General features: G+C 32.1%; 2 protein-coding genes across 4 annotated transcripts in view; one reads left to right on the plus strand and one right to left on the minus strand.

The window, feature by feature from the left end:
- The window catches only part of LOC140672753 (uncharacterized), a 201,790-nt gene that overhangs the window by 127,273 nt on the left and 57,422 nt on the right, over positions 1-17,095 (minus strand). The window lies entirely within an intron of this gene.
- The window catches only part of LOC140672726 (1-phosphatidylinositol 4,5-bisphosphate phosphodiesterase epsilon-1), a 135,286-nt gene that overhangs the window by 62,387 nt on the left and 55,804 nt on the right, over positions 1-17,095 (plus strand). For all 3 annotated transcript variants that reach the window (XM_072905112.1, XM_072905123.1, XM_072905114.1), the window contains one exon: positions 10,893-10,972. The gene's annotated coding sequence lies outside the window, so the exon portion shown is untranslated. The remainder of the gene's footprint in view (positions 1-10,892; positions 10,973-17,095) is intronic.

Consider the following 17,095-nt stretch of genomic DNA (forward strand, 5'->3'; position numbering starts at 1 on the left):
ATATTACATATTAAAATATTATAAAACGCAATAAAAATGAAAATTATATGGATTTACATGCATCATTCATGAGATTGCACGTGCATCATTCTCTTGTCGATTATTAATTAATATTCTACCTATTCCATTATAGCAAATGGAATCGATTACAGCGAGAATCAATTTTCTCTCATAATGCTACCATAATGAGAAAGAAAACTTGGGCGTACGTGAAAGCTAAACGAGAATCAATATTGATAAATAAAACTTTTCATTTAATATTATATCATTTCAGAGTTTGCTTTTATGAGGATATAGATATATATATATTCTCGAGTATTTAATATTACATAAAAGATTATAAGTTTGATGTGTTTTAAGACTTTCATATAAATAAAGGGGGTTACTTTAAACGGTTTATTTCGTTTTTAAGCCTATTTTTACGATATTTTTTTTATACAGAATAAAAACACATATATAAGTTATTGACGTTTTATATATTTATTTATTCATATTTTAACTTGAAAAAAATTTAACTTTTATCGTTTTGTTAGTAAAATGTAACGATATAAATTATTGAATACAACACAATTAAAAAATCATGAGTTTACTGTCCCACGATTTATGCCAATCCTATTGATCAGACATAAACGATTAAAAGCTTATTTTAATTTATACAAATGTAGTTGTCGTCTCTAGCGTAATGAATAATATATCTATATATGTTTAACAAAATAGCGACTGATTAAAAACAATACGTTACATTGTACTACTTTTTTTCGAGCCATGAAAAAACCGATTAAGACATAATTCTGATAGAGACTAACTAACATTTTGGTTCAAAGTAGAAGTCGATCAATACTTTCGGAAAAAAAGTGTGAGATAGACTTGAAAAACGTGGTTTCGAAGAAAACACTTTTAAAAATTCAGTAGAATAGTTCAGTAAGTTCTTTAAATGTGTCTAAAATACCAATAATTGTTCGAATTCCGCCAAATCGCTTTAAGGTGACATTCTTCCGTCTACAAAGATTTTAAAAATGTAAAAAAAAAATTGAGTTACTATTTAAAGTAGAACTCCCCGTAAGGATCACTAGGTAATTCTTTAAATTTGTAAAACATCGATAAATTGTTTGAATTCCAAAAAGCTTCTTCCGTCTATAAAGATTTGAAAAAATGTAAAAAAAATTAATTTTTCTTATCACTTAAAGTAAAGTCCTCCCTTAATTTAATATGTCAATTTTCATATTTCCAGTAGTATTAGAACATTCAATATTTTTTTCTTAGGATACTCAATCTAAATTCTCCAGTGTACCTTCCAAGATAAAATACGAAGAACATCATATTGCCTGCAATAGTATTTTGAGAGGACTCTCGACTGTGTTTTCGATAGCTTTTATGATATACAGAAGGGAAGGAAAATCATTTTAAAACGAGAACGAGAACTGACATTCGGTCTGAAGTATTGCCAGCATATACATACATATAACCCAAACAATTTTGCGCTCCGCAAATTCATTCCCGTTGCATATTTCGTGCGAATCCATAAAATTGAGTACTTTACGGCAATATTTAAATTTCTCTGATACCCAAAATCTGAGTTCCGCGGTATTCGGGACGCGAAAATTCTAAATATGCATGACGGCGTGTCTAATCATATTTTTGCGACTTGGCTCACACGTGGCGTAATTGTTCTTTGGAAAACAAATATTCTAACAACGTAAAGCAACTTTAACTATTCGCGATGACGACGATCTTGGATATTAACGTCTCGATAATCCGTTCGAAAACGTTAAGATAAATCATGGAGAATGTTATGCGAAACTTGCGCCGTCTTTGCAACTATGTATTCTCAATCTCATTGTAATAATTTTGCCGTGAGCTCCGATAAATGTTTTGTGTGTGTTTAACTTTTAATTATTACATTACGTCATATAATTCTGCCGGAATATATGTAATTTTTTGCATTGAAAAAATCTATCTATTTATATCTTAGCGATGTGCTGGCATAATGAATACGTCATGAGAAATACAAATTTATGAATTGCTCTCCGCATCAGCTGCAATCTATTGATCAGTTAATTCAATCCAAATATACATAAAGATAGAACGGAACGCATGAGAAGGCCAAGCCCTTCGAGGATATGAGATTCTCGATATTCGATATAGTAATTAGGGACGTAAAAAATATTGCGCGTTTTACACAGTAATTTTTCTCATTAAAAACTAATTTCAAAGTCAAAAATATATTGTATAAATTCGCTTTTTAAATTTTCCCATTTCCATGAATATATCAATCTGAATGATAAAATTTCTCAAATGGAATGGACAATTGTCACTTAACTCTGATCACCTAACATTTCGATCATATTCGTATCTGTAACGTTGGACGATAACGAGAAAAAAGCGTCATGTACTACGATACTTTGCGGCGATGATAACGTTGACATTGGTGGTGAAAGGTAAATTTTCGCATCGGCCAGCAAGAAGAAAATCGTGATGGACGAGTACGCTTTATCTAAATACAGCAACCGCGTGCTTGCGCGAACAAGCCGTAAATAATACTACAAAAGAGGATGATAGCGGAAGGTGGAAGGAAAGGGGAGTGGGGTGGGGAGGGGAGGGGGAGAGGGCCTTAAGCACGGTATTACGTGCAGTAAATACACGGTGCGCGCCCGGCGGGGCACGGTATGGCATCTGCTATAGTACGTGACACACGCGCCTTCGCACGTGTGTACGACAGACACACAAGGCACACAAGATACAAGGCACGTGGGAACACACTTTCTAGGTCACCCTCTCCATTATCAAAGAATCCCGGGCCCGCCGTGATATATGCAAAATGAACGTAAACTAGCACCTAAAGGGGCTAAAGAATTTAGCTCTCGACGACGCCGGGTTTACAGCTTCATAAATAATTAAAAATGCACGCGCGTCATTTTTAATAAGAAAAAGAACCAACCACGTTTGCGCGAAGCTGAAAGAGGCGCTACTAGAAACAAGCACAAAGTGAGTCCCCGTAAATAATATCACATTGCTGATCCGCGACGGTAGGAAACATACGTTTCGAGACTCTCTCGTCAAAATCAAATAATCGGTGTAATTTTGTTGATTTATATAAAATAACACGCGATATCTGGTTTCGCGCCCGCGTTTGATTAATATTTTTAAAAGTCGAATGTAAAAATAGCTACGTAATAGCTGCTAAATAATTTTTCTCTCGCGAGTAATCGTGAAATGGAATTATTTCCCGATCGTAAAACGCAGTTGCTGAGCGTTGTATTGAATTAAATTTCTAATAATTGTTGATTCTCTCTCGTATCGTTTTCTCTCCCGGGATTATTTGTGAAAATTGATCGCGCTAACCGAAATATTAAACAAAAAATAAAAAATACAACTCGATCTCCTCCTCTCTGGCACCCGTACATCTCGTTAAATCGTAAATCGTCGCGATGAAGGCTGTCGTGCCACGAAGCAAAGCGAAGCAAAGTCAAGCGATTTCGTCTCAGTATTTTTAAAGCTCTCTGTGCTTTGAAGGGTATACTCTACTTTTCTACGTATAAAAGATTACCGGGGCGCGAACCGGGTTCGAAAAGAAGGGTCGAGATTGTCGATTCGACTTACCCGCAATCTTTCTCAAACTGATTGCGATGGGTGCATCCTCCCATGGGAGGGGGGAGAGAGAGAGAGAGAGAGAGAGGGGGGGAAGGATAAAACGGCGTTCGGCCGCACGAACGAAATGTAAAATGAGATAGAGATTGCCTTTATATTTTTTGCATTTATCTTTGCGCGAAGGGAAAATGAAACAAGATGCATTAGCACATTTACTTCGCGAAAAAATTCTGTACACGTGAAAAATGTATTATTGATATAAATTTCGGTAATTATACATATATAGGTAATACGTAGGTAATTCTCTTTCTTATCGTGAGTCGTAGATTTTTTAACGAGTGTAAAATCGACAAAAATTAGATTAAAACACATTAAGTAACGTATCAAACTTCTATCAAAGCCCTTAAATATAAAAAAGAATTTTCCAATTACATTTTAGACACTCAAGTCGCCAAAATCTCAGATTTAATTTTTAATTTCATATTTTTCTACAGTTAGTAAATGGAGTAGGCTAAATATTTATACATATCTCATAATACTTTTATTATGCCGAATGTGCTTTAATCTGCTAATTTGATTTATATCTAAATTATATGTATATATATATATATATATATATATATATATATATATATATATATATATGTGTGTGTATGTATGTGTATACGTGTGTATATGCTCTTTTTACGCTACAACATTAAAATAAAACACAAATCAGATAAGAAACGTCGCTAATTATAAAGATTTAAAATATTAAGAATAAAGAGAAAAGACTAGATTAAAATTATATCTCATTTTTAGAAGTGATTGTAAATGAGATATAATTTTAATCGATAAATACATCGCAACCTAGGCCACAACTTAAATTTCGTTTTGCGAATATATCTTCGCATTCGTCTTAATCGATCAATGTCCATCAGAATAAATCATTAACAAAAGTCAAATTTTTCATTATGCCACAAGTATTTTGTTGATGTATTATATAGTTTATAAACGCTTCAATTTTGCATTTTTTCTTATGCAACACGCGAACCCAATAATAGTTGAAGTCAACAAATTGATCAAAGATAATTGTGAAGTATTAATTAATAAATATCATGAATGTATGTTTTATCATCTTGAAAATATCCGCAATATTTCGATAATTAAAAAATATTTACGTAAAATACTGAAAGTTTTTATCTTGTTTGCCTATAATTTATAGATTTAATTCAATAATTTCCATTATCAAAACTCATGAATGGATCAGTAAATAAAAATAAATTAGCCGACAGATTTTAATTAATTTTAACTTATCTCACAGTAATATAATATAAAATACGCACATAAAATACTATATTAAAATACTATATTATACACGTATATAGACACACAAATATATATGTAATATATATTTGTATGTGAAATATATATATATATATTTCACATCAATGCAAGTTTTGTGCAAAAATTGTTAAAATTGATATTTCATATTCTTTAGCTCCATAATTTCCCCATCGATCTGGGACGAATGTACTTTCGATGTTACATAAATATGTACATTACAGAAGTAACATTCACGCGCGCGTTCATATTATTGATTTCTCCAATATTAACCACCATCTTTTTCGAGACATCGTCATCAACAGCACCTTGCAAGCTCCACTACGTACATCACGTTTGTTCGTGCAGTGTAATTACATCAACGTGAAAATAGTATCGGCACGATCAAATATCCAACGATATTTCTAAAAATACATACGTGTCTTTTAAACGTCGGCAAAGAAATATAGTTTTTCTTCGTCTTTGAGAAAGAAATAAGAAGTTATATATGTTTATATGTGTGTGAGTATACATGTATAAAAACGCATGTAAATAATACACTTGCAAACAGTATTATTGGAATATTTTCTAACATTATTATTACTGTAATATTACGTTATTCCTTCTCGAAGTTTTGTCTCATTTTTCCTCCTTGCAATTCGATACACGATGGTTTTAGACGCGGATTCGCGTATCGATTTTTCGTCTCCAGCTTCTTTCGCAGCAGCAAACGCGCATTTGTGTTTGATTCGCTTGAGTAATTTAACCCCTTGGAGATTCTGCGAGTCTCGATATCGGGGTACAAGGTCGTACTGTTTGAGAGATAATGTTAGAATAGACTAGATACACGACGCCTAAGTATAAGAGCGGCTTATTAATTAAAGTCGGATTATGGTGCAACAACGAATTTCGTATTGGCGGCTTAAGCATAAACGCATGCTTTCGTAACATTTCGGTGCAACTTTCTACTTGGAAGAAGCACGTGCTATGTATGTATGTCGTCGTATCAATGGGGATGCGAATTTTCACTTCCTTTTATTCCATGCTATTGTACCTTGTTTCCATAAATGTAATCACATCGCATATATGTTAAAATGTAACAGAAACATATTTCTGGGTTAATTGTGTAGAGTTCACGCGTAAAGGTTAATAAACTTTTAATTGTATATCTTTATTTTTTCAGCTTCTGCCAATAAGAGACTTGGTTGGTGCTATAATAATAAACTTTTAATTCAAAATTACGTTGTATAAAGAATTATGTGTCGAGTCAAAACTTGAAAGACTGCGATGAATATTTTTATCTGCGTTACATTGACTTTAAGTCATCAAAAAGCACTTACCATTAAAAGTCGTTCTAGGATATCTTGTGTTATATATTACCGGCAAATTTGCCGTGCTAAAGACGTTGTGAAAAATACGAAAGCAAATGTTTCTATCGCGTGACGCGGGGTTAAATCGTGGAAAAAAAGTGTATTGTATTCTGTTATTTGCGGTTATGATTTTCGGTTGCCCCGACCGTGCGTGTCCATTTGATATAAGAGGCGCTTTAATGAAGCGCGTTGCGCGACTCCCCGCGACCCTAATGTATCTCGAATTATTGTGGACGATTATTCACAGCACTGACGTATTACAAGCTTTCAGGTAAATTACGCGACATACATATTTTACACTCGCTCCATATATGTGGATTGAATTTATGCTCCGTATGTATTTCCTGCCGTACGTGGCTAAAAAAATATATATATATAAAACTGTACATTTCCGCTACAAATTTCCACAAATTTTTGCAATGATCCAGGGGATTTACTGCTACTTATAGTTTCGGTACGAATATTTTTTTTTTTACATTTACGACATGTAATCTTTAATGCTCGTCTATCCAGTGCAAAATTTTTGTAACTTTATTCTCACTCGAATCTTTCGCTGTCGGCGTTATTCTTTAAAATTGAATACGCACTTATATTTTAGCATCAAAAACATTATAGTCTACTAGAAAATAAGGTCAAGAGAGTGTATAAACAATCTGTGCTGGAGAGCAAGAAAAGAAAAACAAAGATAAAAAACAGAAAAATAAAAAAGGTGCAAGGGCTTCCACATTATTTTTACTATGCACCTGTAAACGTGATTGCATTGTTAACTACTATCTTTTTCACTTTAAAATATTATTGTAGTATGTCGCTAGCTATTAATCAATTTAAAACTGTTAATACTCAATACATATTCAGCTATACACACATACGAGAACATAAATATAATTTTCATCGCATTTTTTAAATTTTACTAATCTGTTAAATTAGTATTAAAAAAAGACATAATTAATACTAGAAACATTAATGTCTGAAAAGTGATCTTTATCTTGAATAGTAACTTTAATCTTTAATATTTTAATTAAGTAATAATTCAACCCTCGAACATGAGTCGAGTTAGATTAGAGTTTTTACGGGGTGCGGGTCCAGAGGGAGAGACTCCGCCCTTTTCCGCCCACGTATTCGATTTACTACACATAAATAAATGAATTTGCTAAGAGTACACTCTTTCAAAAAAGTATGTTCCACCCAATAAACTTTTCTTGTTAATAACTTTTTAATAAAAAGTTGTCCCCTTCTTAAAACTTTTATAATAATTTTGTCGATTGCTATAAAGAAAAAAAAACTCGAGTTTTGTTGGATCACTTCCTTCTAGACATTTACCTAATGTTTGACGTTATACAGTATATATAATGTTGATATAATATTCTAACACAAGAGTCACAAGAAATATGAATAGTACATAATCGATAACACAGTTTGAGTTACTGCCAATTGGACCATGTTCACAATATCATGGACAATATCTTGTTTACATCAGATACGTGACGTATGGCTATTTTCATATATCAGTAAACCTATATATATGTGTATGTGTGAGATGCCTATTCAATTTATTTTCCACGATAATTAAATAGGCGAGACACTAATCAAAATATTATATATATATATATATATATATATACATATAATATGCTAAATTATTTCTTTGCCCGTGTTTGATATGACATGTACATACATATAATAAGTTGTGTATATTTTCTTTTTATATTTTAAAAAACAAAATTTAAAAATTGTATTTGATATAAAATTCTGCTGTTCTATTGTAGCTACTTTTTTATGATACAAAGAAAACTCCAAAGTGCGAAATCATATATGAAAATAGACATGCATGGAAATTGTATTATGCTTGAATTTTATTTTTACTGACTTGTACCGTTACTCTGACCGAGTATATGTTGCAAATATAAGTTTAGAAAACTTTTTGCAAATGTAATATACAAACTTTGATATTCTAAAATATCGTGAATTTTACTATACTCGAGATATCGTCCTGTTTCATATTATACAATAAATAAAGATTTCAATATTCTAATACTTAAATAAACGAAATAATTTTACAATTTAATCATGATAATAATATGTCACGTGCATTTCAAGTTTGTTGTAAACGACAAAACTGCAACCACGAAGAAATATCACGTAATATCGATATTGTGAAATTAAATCATACGACTTACCTACATGTTTCCCACATGTTGTTATCATCTTCCTTTTATATAGATTACAAATAAACTTGACATAACGTTTGGAGCAATGTATATTTTCTGTAGATCTGAAGAATATTTACGAGAAATGGTTGCTGAGCAATCATTTTCCTTGATCCCTGGGCGGGGTTCGGTTATCCGAAAGTCAATTTACTTGCAAATGCGAAAAACTGAACAACCTTATGTGCGATCGCCATTTTATCGATAACATATTATCCTCAATCGTCGAGTAATCGTGTATGTATATATACTGTATGTTTATATGACGTTACAGTAAAAATTACAATTGATTCTAATATTTTATGTACGCGCGCGGGAATTTATAATTAAATTATTGGTACGTTTAAAAATACCGATGTTTCCATTTGACATTATCATGTGCTTAAAGAACAAATTCTATATCCTTAGCTACGATTGATTTACTAAATATAACGCGGATACATTCGGGTCGCTCGGTCGACTAGGGAAGGACGCTTTTCAGTGGTAAATTCGGATTTCGAAGGTAACGCGATATTCCGCGCGATAAAAGAAGCCCGAGTCCGTCGTCGTCTGAGAAAAGAAGAGATTTCGCAATAAAACAGAAAACTCGCGAGTATAGCGCAATAAATTCCATGTCTTAGCACGAAATTGTCCAGTCTCTCGAGGGAAACGGAATGGGAGCATGTAGAGGCGTAAAGAGTGAGGAAGAAAGAGATAGTGTTTGAGGTTTTTCTTTCTTGTCTCTCTCTTTTTTTCTTTAAAATGTTCCAGTTTCCGTGTAATATTTATAGCGATATATAAAGTAGCGCCGCGCACAAGTTTCGGAGCCAAATCGAGCACGAACTCGATTCTCGAACTGCTTCTTATCCAGCCGTAACTTTTGCTTACGATCCGACTGTCCTTCTATCGAGTAACCCTCTGTCCTATTTTTCTCTTATTCTTGATCTTATTCTATCCTCCTTCTTTCGCTTGCTTCTTCAACAAATCTTATGGTCGGGAAAAAACCATTAGGTCCTTGAACTTCTTAAATTCCATTTAAAAAAGCGTTTTGATATAAAAGTTTATTCGTAAATCTAGCCTCTTACCGAAAACTATCTATAGTCACTTTTGTGTAATTTTTACGCGATTGCCACGATAATCGATCATTTTTTTTTTTTTTTTTTTCCGACAAGGAGGTATCGAGTTTAAGACACAGCCCGTATACGGAGCGGTAAATTTGAGTTAGAGCAAGATGGGAAAATCTTATTTCTTCACAAGCACTTGATTTATCCGAGCGGAGGCTGGATAAAAATATATGTCGCGTTACTTCCCGCGGGAACAGGTGTTGAGAATAATTTCACCCCTCGCCGATTTTCTCGTTCCAGCAACCGCTCGTTCTTCTTATTCGCATCGGCGGGAATACAGTAGAAGGCATACCAAATAGACGTTAAGCAAGGCAAACTTTAGAATAAGTTTTTCGTGCCGAAAATTCGCGTATACGTGTTCTCAGCACCGAAGGAGAAATTGTATCTATTGGGTGAGTGCAGAAATTCTCAAATAATTTTTCTCACATCTTAAAAGCAACAAAAATAAATCAATTTTACGTTCAAATAACAGATGAGAGTACCTTACAAACAGTATATATGTAAGATGTAGACATTAGGAACAGTGTGGCCAATGCTACAACATCAATAACTACATCAGTGGAAATCGGGCACGAACTTTTGCACTCATCCAATATATTTGAAGCTGAATTTTTTTAGTTAAAGTTTAAAGTCTAATTTTTTTAATTAAAGTTAAAGTTTAAAGTTCAATTTCTTTTCTTTGAAATATTTGATTACTGCACCAGAGGAAAATATATTAAAACATTTCGAGCAAAGCGTTATAAAACGCATTAAATAGAAATGAATCTAATTAGAATCTAAGCCGAATTACGAAATTTAAAAATTCGCCCAATCAATCACTCTCGTCAAATTGTCAAATAGCGTATCGCGTTATTTTTCACAACTCAAAGTAATAGACACATGAATAGAAATCGTTTTCGGAACGTTTGCCATCCGTATCTCTCCTAGTGTCTACGCTTTCGAGCAGTCTCGTGTATGACATGAAAAAAAAAAAAAAAACAGTTTGATAGAGGCTACTGTCAGCCGCGTCGATAAACTCGTAAAATACGGTCGGCCAATTGAGACTCACCGAATCAGTCGAGGACCTTTCACGATGAGGATAGTCCGTCGACCCACTTATTTTTTACTTAAACCATCCTTACGCATTAGGGTTGACCTTTTAGCAAATGTCAGAAGTGCCATTTTAGCTATCATTCAAATAACAAAAACACGAATATATCTTGAAGTTAAAATTATTTTGCTAAAGAATTAATTTGATGATTAAGACTTTACTAGTAAGACCTTATTAGTAATTAAATTAAACTAAGTGATGAGATAAATTAACATTTACATTTTTTTTATTACAGTATAATGCCCGTCTGGATGAAATTTATCAGTATCAAGCAACGCGATCATCTTCAATGGACTCAATCGTAAAGCTTAGAACGTAAGTAATATCTTATTTTTTTATTTCATGCATACTAATTTCCAACTATTAATCCAATAATGCCTGCATCATAAAACTAATTTAAGAAAGGTTTTTAAAAATTTTGAGAAATGATAAGAAAATATCACCAAGTAAAAATATATTTTTATACTACAATCGTATACTTGTCTTATAAATATAAATTGATGGTTTCGAGAGAGCAACGAGATATTATTATTCTATCGAGTACAAATAAAACAGATTTATCATCATATTTCTGCAATTATCATCTACGACCTTCAATTCGTTGATAGATCTTTTAATGTTTTTTTACATTCTTTGAATTTATCGAAACACCAATAATTCAGATTTAATTGTTGACTCGTTAAAAGTTTATAGCATAATGTAAAAATGTAATATCCTCAGAATAGAAATTATATCGCAAGATTCGTAAATAAAAAAGTTATTGTAAAAAAGTCAAAATGTTGCTTTTTTATAGATTAAAAATAAAATAATTTGCGCATAAATTAATTTTCTAATTGTAAGATATAGCAGAATTTTATTTAATTTCAAAATATAATTTACGATCTAATAAAAAGAATGTTTAATATTAAATATCAAAAACATGTATAACAAATAATAACGATCATCAAAATTATTTATGTCGACTCTATAAACGTACAGAAGAACATTTGTCATTAAAATTAAACAATTTTGAAAACATCTTTTCTTCATAAAAAATTAACGTACCTATATCTATCCGTGTACAAATATTAAACAATGAGAAATATCAAAATGCAACTTTAACTTGTCATTCGCTGTTTGCGAATTTATTGCCATCTCTTTTTCGCGATATCTGTGCCAGCGGCGTACGCTATCAATTCACTTGGTAAAGCAAACGAAAATGTGATTTTGATATTCGACGACGACCGGTGGTAAATCACGTATCGTGATTGTCGATATGATACTTCATGCTTCTAACTAATCTAATCTATCATGTTTGCTCGATATTCTCACACGTGTCCTCTCGTCGCATTTCTGTCATTATTATTTCGCGTCTCGCGTTTTTCGTCGTGACAAAACTGCACGAGAATATTTGAACATGACATTATACAATTCGTTGATTTATATATATTTATATACAGGGTGTCTCATTATAATCTTTCCATGCGATTCTTTATGCACAGAGAGAAGAATCAATCGACGTAAAGCAAACACATAATTATTTTTAAGAAAAAAATATAAATTTATCCTGTGCACATAAAATAAAATAATAAAAAAAATTTTTTTTTTTTTTAGAAATATTTTATAGTTTATGCAAAATTGTCAAACTATACAATAAAATATTTCAAATTAAAATATACAGTAAAATAAACTAATTTTTGGTCATCATATCCTTATGACTTTTTACTTAGAATATTACAAAACATCAATTTATATAAAAATATTAGGATGGTTTAAAAACCTAAATTGACCTTCAAATCTCTAAAGTGCTTCCTTGTATCGTTTGACAATTTTGCATAAACTATAAAATATTTCTAAAAATATTCATTTTTTTATTATTTTACATACACATACGGACGGGAGCGTCCACGAAAAGCGGACCACTGATTGTAAGCTCCGCGTTTTTTTTTTTTTTTTTTGCATAAAACACTCTCTATTTAACTCGTCACTGTTTAAACGCGCAAAGCTAGAAAAATATGTTGCGTATGTAAATTGACAGACTTTCTCCTGCTCTTTCTAATAGTGCTATTATTTTACGATCGAAAAAATTTATCTTGTAAATTTTTGAAAACTATATCATCTTTAAAATCAAAATCAAAATTATTAAGTTAAGTAAAGAACATGTTTAACGCGAAAAACACCCGGCTCGCTTTCCGTGGACGCTCCTATGTATATATATATATATATATATATATATATATATATATATATATATGTATGTGTGTGTGTGTGTGTGTGTATGTTTATTGTTACTTTGCGAACCGACTACATTCTGTGTAGTCTTCCGTCTCTTTCGAAAGGAAGTACTCGTAAAAGGAAATCTTTGCAGTCTCTCTCACTACTGCTCTTCGCACGAACGGGAACACGAAAGACGTACGTAGTGAAACATCGTTTCTCGACATCAAGACCCTTTTTATTCCTTCACTGACATTTCACCGTTGGTTGTGCGACAAGTCGCGTGTTATCGGGTCGCGTAACAGCCTCTAAAAAAGACGAAGAAAAGTTTTGAGCGAGATACTTTCGCCACCCTCGTACTCTCATACTACGTGTCGGTCGGTGTTAATTTTTACAAATCTCTCTCGCAAAGAAACGAAGTTTAACAAGTTTAATTAGCGGTTTCTGTGTAACACCGCGACAGAACGAACGGGACGGGGCGGCGCGACGAGTCAACGCAACCATAATAGATCTTTCAAGAGGGGCGGATTAATGCCTCACAACGGACCTAAATTCGATTATTGCTCTTCCCTCTTTCTCGTCTTTTTCGCCCGCGAAAAGACGGGCCAGACTGCTTTTTGCCCTCCTATGAATTTTTCAAACGGCACGGTAAAACAGCTAGAGAGGGCAACAAGATAAAATTTATATCGCGACACGAGCAGAGGTGCTCAAGATGTAAAATACAAGTTTACGCGCTAGACTCGCTAGTGCTCGCTAGTCGTTAGCAGAGAGGAAAAAAAAGAGAGTTACGCGGAAAGTAAATATTGCTGAATGGTAAAAAGCTTCTGTTGCGTTCGTTGCATTGAAATGGCAAATGAAAGAAATACTTGTAAAAAGAGATAAATATCTGAAGGCAAACACAATCGTAAAAATAATTAAGTGCGAAAATTAATTACAATGTGTAAGTGTATGAACGTGCATAAAGATTCAACCGCTCGGAACATAGACGAACCTTGCTCAAGCTACGTGATCCATTAGAATAATATGCATTTAATTAGCATAATTTAAGTTAATACACCACGTGTATGTCATAATCCACAGATGAGATTAAGAGTCATTATTATTACTCTCTATCACAGACAGAAAAGTAGAACATATTCTTTTATATAAATGAAATAAAATAAATAAAAGTGACAATTCTTTGTGCAGAGAGCAACGTATATTGAAATTCTTTTTCAATCTTTATTTAGCGCAGAGAAAAAAAACTTTCAAGATTATTATCTTCTTTTTCAATTTTTATTTAGTGGAAAGGAAAAACTTTCAAGATTTATCATCTTCATAAGAATATGATGTTCATATATAAAAGAATTTTTTTATACAAAAAAATTGACTGTCAATTTTTCAATATTTATGAGTCTTGTAATATATTTTTCATTCTTTATATATTACTTTTTTTTATACTATAATACGTACTATTTTAAATATTCTATTTTTAATACGATGGAATATTCAACAAATATCACTTTACTTTATTTCAACAATGATTTTCCAATTTACAGAGAGTTAATTTGCTGCTTGCACGTTTTAGCTTCTCTTCTAATTACTGCAAACAAATCCGAATTACCTTAAATAACTACGAATACTAATTCAAAGTTGGAGCGCACACGTTAAGATGGTTGAAAAGTTTAATTGCATTTGTCACAGTAAGAAAATGTGAAGTAGGTTTGCGTAAAGACGAACAAGACAGAAGTCTATCATTACTATTCTCTACGTTATACACTAACAATAAGTACATTCTATTGTACTTACGTTCCTCTTGTATACACTATTCCTTATACCGTAAATAGATTCATTCATCTCAAAACAGAAGCTTCGATTTTATGCAAATTGTTTCCAATATTGTAACTTTCCTCGTTTTTTGAGTGATTTTGTTTAATAAAAATATAATTGTAAGAGATACGCTATTGAATTACATATTTTTCTTCGCACGTACGAAAATTAAACGCATTTCGTTTATCCTTCATACAGTCGCAATTCGCGTCCTCAATCGATTTGTTTTAAGCATCAGTCGAGAAAAAATCGGATGATATCCTGGCTTGACTAATATCGCGCATTTCTCAATCGAAAACGAAATTGTAAAGCGTACACAATCATTCGGTTACCGAAATGAAAAATCGAGGAACGCAATTTGTTATACCACTCATATGACCGATGCTCCACCAAATACTCGCGATATACTTGCTATCAATTTTGATTATTTTTCCAATAACGTGACAGAAAAGATTTCTACACTTCACATACACGTATGTTCATATACACAATGTATATATATATATATATATATATATATAAATTGAATTGATAAAAAATAATACCATTTTTTTGTGAGACAGATATTTTTGTGTTTTTTCAATACAAAAGCACTGTTCTTAAGCTATAAAATATATACATATTTTAAAAGTTAACACTTCAACGCGTGAGTAAAAAAAATCATTACGTTTTGATTAAATTTTCTTGAATTAACTTTATTCGGAAAATGAGTGACAAGAAAGTATATTTTCGAGCAATACTGCTTTTTTCCGAGAAAAGAAAAAACGCGATATAAATCACGAAGAAAATCTTTTTTATTGTTTGTTCCGCGTTTTTTTGCAATAATAAAACAGTATAATTGCTTGAAAATATACCTTCTGATCTCATTTTTAAAATAAGGATAATTTTAAATAAAAATAATTTAATATTGATAAAAGAGAAAAATCTAGATGTAATTGTACAAGAGATAACTCTCGGAGAGTGTTAAAGGCACTTAAAAGTGTCAAGTTTCAGAAAACCTATGTACATATTGTATAGCTTAGGAACTAGTGCTTTGTATTGAAAAACACAAAAATGTTATCTATTGCAAAAAAAAAAAAAAAAAAAAAAAAAAAAAACATTACTTTTTGGCAAATGCAATGCATTGTTTTTAATATAAAAAAATTAATTTTTTTTTGTGTATTTTAGATTGATTCCCCTTTAGAAAAAATTCAATGAGAATCAAAATTATACAATTAATATAAACAATTATGATTATTGTGAATATTAATGAACCGCGAGTTTAGATAAATTTTGTAGAAACACATATTCAGTTTCGGATTTAACTCCGTCAAGATCATACAAATCATATTCGTCCATTAAATTGCTACTGATGAGAAATCGATTTGAAAATTATCAAAAAATTTATGACTATGTGAAGGAACACATACTAAATCTAGGTCACTCCGTATATGTCGTTTAAACGTGTAGGAGAAACGCGCCCACGACTTTCAATAGCAGTTCTTTAAATGCTATTAAATCCGGTAAAGGCAATCCTAATTGCAGCGATATTAAACGTTCTACGTGCAGGATTGATGATTTGAATGATCTTTGCTAATGAAAGCGCGTTACAGCCTTGCATTCTCAATTCTACATTCCGTAATATACGACATGGATATAACGAGAGCTTTATCTTCCCGTGTACGAATTAATAGTACGCGTGTGCAATTTGTGTCAGGATATCTCTTAGAGCGAGACGCTCTTGCAATCAAGTGTAATTAATACAAATGTTCAGGTGATATTTACGTTTGGATGAAAGTGAAGAAAACTCGGCAGACAGGCGCCGATACAATAGTATTGGTAGTATTTAAAACACCGACCACATATAAACACACACACACACACATACACACACGCATTCTTCTCTAGGTTTTACACACGATGCAGCGTTTATTGTGTAGCTTGTGTGTCCAGATGCCACGAGGGCAAGAGAGAAAATAGCTTACAATAGAGACGAACATCGAGTTTCCTAAATGCGAGCACGCGAGCATCGTACTGCGATCTAATTGACTGACACGCACAAAACCCATCTAATAAACGATTAGAAGGTCAGGATAGTACATGACATTCTCCTGGTGGCCTTCCTGAGGAATTAAACTGTTAATGAAAATTTAAACATTGTTAATTATATTGCTAAATTATATAAGTGAGTTTAAGAAACAAAACGGCATTTTTACAAATTTATGAAAAAACATAATTATCCTTCTTTTACGATTGGGGTAGCCGCCTCTAAAATGCTCTATTATTACATTACAGTTTTAAGAAACTTAAGATTAAAATTAGAGAAAAGCTTGCTTTTTTTTTTTATAAAAAGCTTGTATTTTACGAAGCTGGATACGATATGTGATATGTTGAAAAAGTTTGTCCTTAAGAAAAAGAAAAAAAAAAATGTAAAGATTAAAATAAGATTTTTATGAT

The sequence above is a fragment of the Anoplolepis gracilipes genome, chromosome 1, assembly GCF_047496725.1.
Source record: "Anoplolepis gracilipes chromosome 1, ASM4749672v1, whole genome shotgun sequence".
NCBI lineage: Eukaryota > Metazoa > Arthropoda > Insecta > Hymenoptera > Formicidae > Anoplolepis > Anoplolepis gracilipes.